The 12128-nt window shown below is 40.7% G+C and overlaps 1 protein-coding gene across 5 annotated transcripts in view; it reads right to left on the bottom strand.

Moving 5' to 3' along the window:
* klf12b (Kruppel like factor 12b) overlaps positions 1 to 12128 on the bottom strand; it is a 210999-nt gene that overhangs the window by 31665 nt on the left and 167206 nt on the right. The window lies entirely within an intron of this gene.

The raw sequence follows: 12128 nt of genomic DNA, 5'->3' as shown, positions 1-12128 counted from the left end.
TGCATCCAAAACATTGCACTATCTTACCCTTTCAGATGCTGATCAATCTGGTATGCATTTCCAGCATTTTCTTCTTTTCTTTTACCAAGGCAATTAGTGAAGTTTGTTGAAAGGTAGCAGATAACGAGAGACTTGCCATGACCAGAACTGCACTGTTTGTGACCGTGAACGTCACAGCAGCCCTGAATATTTTTGATGCTGGCTAGAAAGTATTGCTGCGAAAATGGCAGATGAATGCTTAATGTGTTTCTATGACATGCCTCTGTCTGCTACTTTCAAATAAACTGATCAACACTTCCGTTTAAATAGCAGAGGAATGTCATGCAAGCATTTGTTCACTAATATGACCAACAGTAATTTCCAGCCTTCTGTCCACCTACATTCAGCACCAGTGCACTCTAACGATGCCGACTCATCCATTTTCACAGAGGTGCTGACCAAACTTGGAGAGACAAGAATATTGCACCGTTGCCGATTTGCCGAAAATCTTGGGTGTGACCAGCTGCACTCATTTTGATATAAGGGTTTTCACAGTCAATCTGATGGTATACATCAACTGATAAGACTTCCGTTCAATCTGTGCAGGGATCTGTATTTGAGGATGGAGATAAGTCAAAAGAGCTATTGTTTTTGCCACTTTTGATGTCAGTCAGAAGTCAGACTAATGTGATTCATCACACTTTGGCAATGCACTGTGTATCTGTAAACAAACTTAAGATTTACCAATTTTTTTTCCAGAAACTCTTCAATAATAGTTTTTTTTGGAAAGATAATTATGGTACTGAATGCAACTTTGAACTCACAGGCTTATCCTAAAAACACAGGGGGTGAAAAGCTTTCGCCATTACACAATGGACTAACAAACTAAGGGCTAGCTCACAGGATTAGTGCAGACATCCACTATAAAAATATATACGTTTTCCTTTTATGTATCTATATTGTAACGAAGTAATGGAGAGGGTTGATGAGGCTAGTGCGGTTGATGTTGTGTATATGGACTTTCAAAAGGCGTTTGATAAAGTACCACATAATGGACTTGTCAGCAAAAATGAAGCCCATGGGATTAAAGGGGCAGTAGCTGCGTGGATAGGAAAATGGCTAAGAGACAGAAAGAAGAGAGTAGCGGCATGGGGTTTTATTTTTCAGATGGAAATGGAAGTGTGCAGTGGTGTTCCCCAGGGGTCAGCGTTGAGACCTCTGCTCTTTTTGTTATATATTAATGACCTGGACTTGGGTATACAGGGCATAATTTCAAAGTCTGAAAATGATATGAAACTCATAAATATAGTAAACAGTGAGGAGGGTAGTAACAGACTTCAGGAGGACACAGACAGACTGGTGAAATAGGCAGACACATAGCAGATGAAATTTAACGCAGGGAAGCGTGAAGCGATGCATTTTGGTAGGAAGAATGAGGAGAGGCATTATAAACTAAATGGTACAATTTTAAAGGGGGTATAGGAACAGAGAGACATGGAGGTATACATACACAAATCTTTGAAGGCGGCAGGACAAGTTCAGAAGGCTGTTAAAAAGGCATACAGGGTGCACAGCTTTATAAATGGAGGCATAGAGTACAAAAGCAAGGAAGTTATGTTAAACCTTATAAAACACTGGTTAGGCCCCAGCTGGAGTATTGTGGCCAATTCTGGGCACCACACTTTAGGGAAGATGTCAAGGCTTTAGAGAGGGTGCAGAAGAGATTTACTGGAATGGTACCAGGGATGAAAGACTTCAGTTACGTGGAGAAGCTGGGGTTGTTCTCCATAGAGCAGAGAAAGTTAAGGGGAGATTTGATTGAGGTGTTCAAAACCATGAAGGGTTTTGTTAGAGTAAATAAAGAGATACTATTTCCAGTGGCAGAAAGGTCGATAATCAGAGGACACAGATTTAAGGTAGATGGCAAAAGAACCAGAGGCAACATGAGGGAAAAAAAAATTCATAGCGAGTTGTTATGATCTGGAATGCACTACCTGAAAGGGCAGTGGAAGCAGATTCAATAATAACTTTCAAAGGCCATGATGTGGAGATGCCGGTGATGGACTGGGGTTGACAAATGTAAGGAATCTTACAACACCAGGTTATAGTCCAACAGTTTTATTTGAAAATCACAAGCTTTCGTCAGGTGAAGTTTCAAAGGGGAATTGGATAAATACTTGAAGAGGGAAAACTTGCAGGGCGATGGAGAAAGAGCAGGGGAGTGGAACTAATTGGATAGCTCTTTCAAAGAGCTGGCACAGGCATGATGGGGTGAATGGCCTCCTCCTGTGATTGGCTGGTAGAAACTTCTGAACCTAGAAGTGTTGGTTCATCAGACACACTCTTGTCAGAACTGCCGGCAGGAACTCCTGAACCCAAAGGCATCAGTGCCTCAAAGGCACTTCTGGTCCATGGGTTATATATGGGTAGCTATTCAGCATATTAAGATTTGCCTTATTTTTCTACCATTTAAATGTAGAATTGTGTCCTGAAGTAGGTACTTCTAGAGGTTACAGAAAATCCAGCATTTCACTTGATTGGGATTTCTTCAGGACTTTGTTTTAGCAGCATATCTCTTAATGATGTTGCAGTTATATTCCAGAAGAGCTTCTGCTTGAACTGGTTCTGTGATAGTCTTGGCTGCTAATGCTGTGGCATCCACCCTATTCACACCACTGACAATAGTCACAAACAATGAACCAGGACTTTCATTTCTGGTTCCTGGACCTTTCCCAATGTCTGAGGAAGGTGTGTAAAAGCCAGAAAGTGCCACGTGCGTTGCTGTACCATATCAGCAGCAGTCTGCTAACGACCAGAGAAAATGGTGGTAGTTTACAGTGCACTCCAGAAATTCTCTTCTGGAGAGGGTTGGGCTTGGACCCACTTATCTTAGTGTTGCTGCCGGCAGTGACAGCAGCACAAGTTAAATGCATCTTCAATTGTCTGTTTCTAATGTCTTTCTGGCAGTTAGGGCTCTTTTACTAGTAGGAGTATACCTGCTTTTAGGTGTTTTTAGCATTGTCAGAAAAGCCTTAAAAATTGTTTTTGTTACTCCATTATGGAATAGTGATTTCACAGCCCAGTTATGCAATGATTCACCTGGTTTGATGTATAATTGCTATTCCACAAGGATGGACCTGCTGAAAACAGCAGGATTAACTGTTTGTTACCTGCGTTGGTCCATAACTCAAATGTCTTTGCAGTGCTGGGATGTTATGGGTTTATCACACAACACTGTGTGATATTCATCATACAACTGATCTTTGTTTTGAGAGGACCAGCATTTTCGTGTAAGGTGTATAGCCATTTCAATAAGTTGTTTACACGAATAGTCATGAAACATGGGCATTAATTTTCAAGAAAGAGTTGTTTTTGTGAGGTCCTGTACTGTCTCACTGTTTTCACGGTTTTCTTTTATTAAGTGAGACTGTGTACACCGAGTTCTGCCATTTACACTATTCCATTCAGAACAAGGTTGCTGACTAGAGAATGGTGCTATGAAGTGAAGATGGAAGTTTTTACAATGAGCTTTATGTATAGTTTAAAAAATGCCATCTTCATACAAAAATTCTCACCAAGATCAAACTTGTCAAAGTCTTTATTACAACAAATGATGGTGCTGTGTTTGCTATCATTATCATTGAAGAGTCTCCATTGTACATTGGTAATGATATCTCAAAGTGTTGCAAAGATGCTAGTCATTTATTAAGCAAAAACAGCAAGGTGGCACAATTTCTATCAGTGGCACTAGAGAAGCACTTAAAAATAAATAAATCAAGATCAGTATCCAACGTAGAAGAAATATGTTGCCAATTGCACCGGTTAGTTGCCCTCCTTCTGCAATGTGCTGCCTGCTGGTGGCGATTGTAACATTAGAACATTGCAGTGTCCAATAACCATTCTACTCAATGTGAGCCTTTATCCTGAAAGCACCATCTGCAAGCTGCTATGTAAAGCTTACCCCCATCCCTATGTAACCCTGTATCATGGACATTGAACCGCACATACCATGCAATGTATGACTGTGCTGTAACCAAACAATTGCAATAATGTGAAAACTCCAACTAATGACTGAGCAGCATCAACAAGTTGTGTCTGTAAAAGAAAAGATTGAACAGAAGGTTCACAGCTGATGGACTTCAAAATACAATCATTTACCATGGGTTTTGATGTTCCCTGTTTCTTCACATATCTGGAAGACTTTTTTTAAAACAAAATAACACTGGTTACAGTATTTTAAGTGTTATGTTTTCTGCCCCATTGTGTTCTCCCTGTGTGTCACTCTTTGCTCCTTGCTGTAAACAGGATTGTAACAGCATCATAAACCATTATTGATACTAAAAAGAAAATGTGTAAGTCAAATTTTAATTTGTAGGTTGGTTGTTATTCTGAAATGATTTTTAAAAAAGATCTCCTTTTAAGTTATGCCTTGCCGCATTCCAATTTAATGGGTAAGAGGGGAGCTACTTGCAGCCATCTGCCAATATTATTGTGTAACCAGATGCTATGAGATGTGCAAGAGCAGTCGGGGGTGACTTGTTTACTTGATTATTTTTCTTTTCCATTGCCTGTGGGGAAAGTGTTTCTACTTTAACCCAGGGTCACCTCTTTACGGCATGACCAAGATCAATCTTTGTGAGAATTTCAGGATAGGAACCCCTGTATTTAGACTGAATGCAGTTTACTGTTCCATCATTGTGCCATGCAACCTTAAAATTACCTTTTAAAATGACCGTATAGTATAACTTTCAATCTGCACTGCAATGTCGAATGCAAGGTAGCCCCATAATTTATCACAGCAGAGTCCCATTCTATACTACCTGCGGGGAGGTAGCAACCTTGGGATGTGGCATCGCCCAGGCTGGAGAGATGAAACTCCAAGGCCAGGTCCGACCATTATGGTTTTGTGCGCCTTCCACTGGCTGGCTTATAAGAAGCTATGTTCTGGAAGCAGGCTGCTTGCCTACTCTTCTGGGTGGGGAATGGTGTATGGCATGGAGGGTGGCTTCGGAGAAAGAGAAAGTAATGGGAGAAATGGATTGCAGTAATTAATTTTTCCATAATTGAAATTGATTATGGTTCCTGGGTTATGCCATCCTTCAGCAGAAATAGCTGCTGGGTTAGCAACCTCTATTTCTAGTAGGCAAAGATGAACATCTCTACATAGAATTAGAAAGACCCTCATGCTCTCCGAAGTAGAAATCTAATTAGAAGAATCTTGCATAATGATTTATAGCTACAAAGCCAGTGTTACTCGCAATATTTTTTCAAGAACTTCTTGTTAAGAGTTTAATGTGAAGAAGAAAATTCTAATAAACATTGTAATGCGTTGCTGTGCAAGGAAGAATGCTTCAGGTTAAAGGGGAAGGCATTTAAACATTTAGTGATATGTATCCCTTACAAGGGATTGGTTCCATCCAAATGGCAGTAAAAAGGATAGTGTTTGATACTTTTGAAAAATTAGAAACTCCATCTAGAGTACTAATTGGGACTTTCCTTGAGGTAGACAAGAAACCAATGGAAATCACTCAATCCTTCAGTGTTCTATTTTGTTGTGGCTTAAAAATTACCATATGCAAATGTACGCTGAGGACAAAATGCAATTGATGAGAAATTGCAATGTTTGTATGAGGTCTATTCCCAGTACCATGGTGCGGAAACGAACCAGTTTAAGATTGTATCTCTACCAACAGTAGCACTGCTCGTACAAGGGAAAGGCTGCAGGTAAGTGGGTTTTACAGCCAGGCTGCCCTGTTTGAAGATTGCCCTGACCCCTTCCCCAAAATCTGGGACGATACCTATTGTTAACACTTACACAAGGAGGAAAGAACTTGCATTTGTGTAGCACTTTGGTACATCCTGAGGTTGTGAAAAGAGCTTTACAGCCAACAAAGTACATTTTTTGAAGTGTTAGCACTGTTTTAATGTAGGGAAAGTCAACTTGCACATAGCAAGGTGCCACAAAAAGCAATGAGATAAATGACCAATTAAATTGATTCTTTGTGGTGTTTGAATGGTGCTGTGGGATCTTTTACATCCAGCTGAGAGAGCAGACAAGGGCCTCTGTTTAAGATTTCAGCCAAAAGACTGCACTTCCAACTGTGCAGCACTCCCTCAGTACTACATTTAAGTGTCAGCCTAGATATGTGCTTAAGTATCTGGAGTAGGGCTTGAACCCTTGACCTTCTGGACTCAGAGACAACAGTGGTCCCACTGAGCCACGGCTGACACGGAGAGGAAAGCTGAACACTTGCCACTAAATATACTGCACTAAAAACATCGAACTAAATACCATCCTTTACTGCCACAGCTGAGAAATTCTAGCCAAAAGTTACTGAAATAATTTTACGGTAAATTTAGAACCAATCTGGGTTTAAATGTTTAATTGTTGTGTCTCGGAGCTAAGAACAGTTTTGGTATAGAAAAGGTGGTTTTACAACCAACAAAGAGCAGACAACATAAACCAAGACCCAAAGTCAAAGTTCATCTGAGCTGAAATGGTTTGACAGAATAGAATCAAGCAAACCTTGATGGACTCGTATTCAGGATAAAGTTTAACTGGATGCATACAACAGTTTACTGGAGTTCAATAGTATGATTAAATATAACTTCAGTTTGACATGTTGCTGACACTATAATGAATTATTTATAGGCAGCGAAGATTTATTTTTGCATGGGTTTGGATATTGGGCCCTGATTCACCACAAGTCACGCGTTATCTCATTAAGTTCATTTTTTCACATTTAACATTTATTTTATTTTATTGATTGCTTTACTTTAAAGCATGGCAGCTGTGGCTTAAAAGTGATTTAATGGCATCTTACAATACAAATTAAATAATTTAAATTTGTCTTTACCATGGCATGTCGTTCAGAGTCTTAAGGTTTACAGGCATCTCAACATGAGCGTGCAGGTCAGTGACAAACATTACTTCCTTTATAGATTGTTGTCTGCTCCTCAGACTTTAAACTTGCCACAATTTTAGTCACGTGTAAAACTAGTCATCTAGTTGCACTGGCTCCTTCCCTGACAAAAATTTAGGATGGCTGACCATGTATAGCTATGCTGCATCAAAACAAAATTGCATTTAATCACATTAGTGTAGATTCAACTGAACTCCAGTGCACTGTTGTGCATCCTGAGAAAAGCATAGGATTTAAATTGCTTAAACAATTGCATTTTCTCCGATACTTAATTTTAAAGGAAAAATGAAATAACTACCATTGATAGAGCACCCTTCACATCCCTGGAACTGCTGAAAGTACTTCACTGCCTGTTTGCATTACTTTTGAGTTGTAGTCACTGTTGTGTGGACAAACGTGACAGTCAATTTGCTCACAGCAAGGTGCCGCAAACAGCAAATGAATAAATGACCAAATAGTCTGTCTTTGGTAAAACAAAAGCAAATACTGTGGCTGCTGGAAATCTAAAACGAAAACAGAAAATTTGTCAGAACTGGAACTGAAAGGTCATCGACCTGAAACGTTAACTCTGTTTCTCTTTCCACAGTTGCTGCCTGACCTGCATTTTCTGTTTTTATTTCAGTCTGTCTTTGGTGTTGGGGGTTGTGGTTGGTATGTTGGCCAGGACACCAGGATTCCCTGATCTTTAGATAGTGCCGTGGGATTTTTTTTTTACATTCACCTGAACAGGCAGACAGGGTCTCATTTTAATGTCTCATCTGAAAGGAAGGTGTGACATGCTCAATCTTTCCTTATTTTCATTACTGAAAAGATCTTGGCACTCCATACACCTTTTGTGATCGAGAGGAAAGAGGGACGGGTGACCTACCTCTGCCAGTGCTGTTCTTCGTGAAGCCACTAGGAGGTGTGAGGCAATGATCTATTTCCTATCCTCAGTGAGAAGGCAGCTCTTCACATTAATGCAGCTAATCTTGGGAAGTCAATCAGTGGCGTGTGGTGGAAAGGAGGTAATCAAACCTGTGTCCTTCCACACAGGTTGTCACCTGCCGTTCTACCTGGTTTTGGAACTATTGATTGCCAGTGAAAGTTTATACCATCAATACGGTGGCCACATGCATGTTGAAAGCTAGCGTTGCCATCTCTGGTTGGACATATTCCTGGAGGTATCATCGCATGACCTCCTGCTTCCGATTGCCCTGACCACACGCTCCCGCCATTGGTCGCCCGACACGTCCATCCTCGCTGCGCACCGCCTTCCCACGGCCAATCAGAAAGTGAATAAACTCTTCGTTACCCTGGATGATTCTTGACTGTCAGGTCTATCAGACTTTTATCCCCCGGTATAACTAATGTACAAAATTTAAAAAAAAACACTTTTTTAACGCCCCTGTGATTTTTCTCCCCTGGAGTGCTCGCAGCAGTGTCCTGGAGATTAGTCTTTAATTCCTGGAGACCCCAGGGTAATCCTGGAGGGTTGGCAACCCTATTGAAAGCCTCAGCACAAAATAAGAAAGTCGGCACCTTCCTGCTGGTTAAAACTATCAGCTGACAATTGCTGGCTGTTCCAAAGCTGACTATTTCAAAAACTGCCAGGTGGCAAGTCTGCCTCTGTTCTCTGCTGCACTGTCACTGAGTAATGTGAGGTGCTTTTGCCACAATAGTAATCCAAGTAATGGTTTGAAATCTACCTTGCTATTGGATCCTAGTCACAAAGCAATGAGTATGAATGGGTTATACTTTAAGTAGGTTTATTTATAAAGGTGGAGAAAAGCCAGCCAGACCTAATTGTGAACTGTCTCACAAACACATCCAGCCCACTTCCTGCTGTTTTGCAGTTTGGAAGATCACCTGTTGCTTTTGGCTTCCTGCCAGGCTGGGGCCTAACGGAAATGATAGAATCAGTTAGAAATTAGGTGGATCTGTTCATTCAAGTACCAAATATGATGGTCAGTTTGAAAGAAGACTAGTCCACCACAACAGGCTGAACAAAAACAGTAACTTTGTAGTGAGCAACATGATTCCTTTCCAATCTGCTCAATTGTCAATCGTACAATCGACAGCTGAAGGCCCTTTAAAAACTAAACAGAATAAAGATTCATACAAATACTGTCAGCATCATTTATTTGTTCCTTTACATATAAAGGAAATGCCTGAAAAACAGTACTGATGTGTGAAATGTTACTTTTCCTTTTTAAAGGAAATGTTTTGTATATTGTGGATTATTAATAGACTGATGATCTAACCTTGGGCATGTGCTCTGTGCTTTGATTGGGTTTATTTTTAACATTCATTGTAATCTCTGCACTATCACTGTAGTCTTACTCGGCTCATAATTGCAGTTATCAATAATATTAAGGACCAATTGCAATGTGACAAATAAACGACAACTTGCATTTGGCAGGAAAAATCGGAGAGCAAGTTATTATCTTAATGGCGAGAAACTGGAAAGTACTGCAGTACAAAGGGATCTGGGGGTCCTAGTGCAAGAAAATCAAAAAGTTAGTTTGCAGGTGCAGCAGGTGATCAAGAAGGCCAACGGAATGTTGGCTTTTATTGCTAGGGGGATAGAATATAAAAACAGGGAGGTATTGCTGCAGTTATATAAGGTATTGGTGAGACCACACCTGGAATACTGCATACAGTTTTGGTCTCCATACTTAAGAAAAGACATACTTGCTCTCGAGGCAGTACAAAGAAGGTTCACTCGGTTAATCCCGGGGATGAGGGGGTGGACATATGAGGAGAGATTGAGTAGATTGGGACTCCACTCATTGGAGTTCAGAAGAATGAGAGGCGATCTTATTGAAACATATAAGATTGTGAAGGGGCTTGATCGGGTGGATACGGTAAGGATGTTCCCAAGGATGGGTGAAACTAGAACTAGGGGGCATAATGTTAGAATAAGGGGCTGCTCTTTCAAAACTGAGATGAGGAGAAACTTCTTCACTCAGAGGGTGGTAGGTCTGTGGAATTTGCTGCCCCAGGAAGCTGTGGAAGCTACATCATTAAATAAATTTAAAACAGAAATAGACAGTTTCCTAGAAGTAAAGGGAATTAGGGGTTACGGGGAGCGGGCAGGAAATTGGACATGAATTTAGATTTGAGGTTAGGATCAGATCAGCCATGATCTTATTGAATGGCGGAGCAGGCTCGAGGGGCCGATTGGCCTACTCCTGCTCCTATTTCTTATGTTCTTATGCATTTATCTAGGGCCTTTAATGTAGTAAAACATCTCAGCGCAGAGATCCTGGAGGGTTGTAGAGCTGGAGGAAGTTACAGAGATAGGGAGGGGCGAGGCCATTGAAGGATTTGAAAACAAGAATGAGAATTTTAAAATCGAGGTGTTCCAGAACTGGGAGCCAATGTAGGTCAGCGAGCACAGGGGTGACAGGTGAACGGGACTTGGTGCGAGTTAGGATACGGGCAGCAGAGTTTTGGATGAGCTCCAGTTTATGGAGGGTAGAAGATGGGAGGTCGGCCAGAAGAGCATTGGATTAATCAAGTCTAGAGGTAACAAAGGTATGGATGAGTGTACGATATATAAAGATATTTAGAATTGTATAAAAGTATGATAAAGTATAAAGGTAAGATAAAGATATTTTAGAATTATTTGCCCCTCACATCCACCTTGGGAATAGTTACTCTATTATAGGTTGCAATTTTTTGTTCTTTGAATTTGTAACTGAAAAGTGGCATTTACTGCAGTCACAGAATTTGCTGAGTTTCCAACACTTGATCTATCTGCAATAAACACTTAGAGATTTTATGATTTATGATATATGATTGGTGGAATGTGATAAATTGTGGTGAGCATGCCAAGTACACTTTTACTTTTAAAACAGCATGTGCTTGTTATTAGAAAATCTGATCCAGCTTCAAGGTTTCTGTCTCCGTGCGCTAGACACTGGGAATCAGTGATCGGGAATTTTCACGTTTTTGGCTTTGAAAAGACAAGAAAGACTTACATTTATATAACACCTTTCATGACCTCAGGGCACCCCAAAGCACTTTACAGCCAATTAAGTTTTTTTTTGAAGTGTAGCCACTGTTGTAATGTAGGAAACATGGCAGCCAATTTGCGCACAGCAAGGCCCCACAAACAGCAATGTGATAATGTCCAGATAATCTGTTTTTAGGTGTTGGTTGAGGGATAAATATTGGCCAGAACACCTGAAAGAAATCCCCTGCTCTTCTAAATAGTCTCTGGAGTGGGACTTGAAACTTCCGTCTCAGAAGTGAGACGGCAACCATTGATCCACGGCTTCAGAAGTCCTAACGTTCAAGTGTTCACGGAGTCAAAGCTTCATAACATAATCCCCTTCATACTGCCAAGGGCCACGAACGATTCCAGTTTGATCACCAAGAATTGGACGTGTACTTAAATACCTAATGGCACTGTCTTTCTGGACTGTTGAAGTATAGAAGTACACCTAACACCAGATTAACAGGGATTGTGTGCCTTCACTTTTCTACCAGATCAGAAGGTATACAAACAAACCCAGCCACAAGACTGATGGTGATTGGACACCTGCTATCATGCAACTACATGTAATTAGATGCTCTCTTTATACTAGTAGGGATAAGATAAAAATTAATAACTTACAAGAAAGAGATTGGGTACATAATCTGCCATTTGACATAACTAGATTCCTTTGGATTTCTGGGACTGGATGCTGACCATAAAAGTGCAAGAACCTAGGAGCCCCCTACTAGATCATCAAAAAAGATTTACAGGGCTCTTGGGAAAGGGCAGGGGAGTGGGACTTATTGGATAGCTCTTTCAAAAGAGCCGGCACAGGCATGAAGGGTCGAATGGCCTCCATTGGTGCTGTATCATTCTATGATTCTATGATCATGGCTTGGTTACCCCTCACAATGCTCCTACCACAAAAGTCCCAGAGACTCGCTGTTCCCCCCCGCCCCCCCCCCCCCATAGAACACTGGATAAGAACTCAGGAAAAACAAGAGAACAAAAGTACTTAATAACTGTTACAGTTCAAGTCACAGGCAACAAGGAGTAGATACTTTTGATAAGACACAAACAACATCTAAATCAGTTACAGCTACATAATCGGCACTTTCACAAGACTGTAACAAATACTTGGGTAGGGGATAGGGGCTAATGCGCCAAGAAATATGTTTTATTACATTATCTTCATAGTATGCTCTTGGCAGGGAGAAGGAATAGGCATTAGAGGACTCCTTGTACTCTTTTAGATGACAATT

This window comes from Heptranchias perlo, chromosome 6 (assembly GCF_035084215.1).
Source record: "Heptranchias perlo isolate sHepPer1 chromosome 6, sHepPer1.hap1, whole genome shotgun sequence".
Classification (NCBI taxonomy): Eukaryota; Metazoa; Chordata; class Chondrichthyes; order Hexanchiformes; family Hexanchidae; genus Heptranchias; species Heptranchias perlo.
Note: the sequence above shows the minus strand (reverse complement) of the source record. Positions and strands in the feature narration are given on the sequence as shown.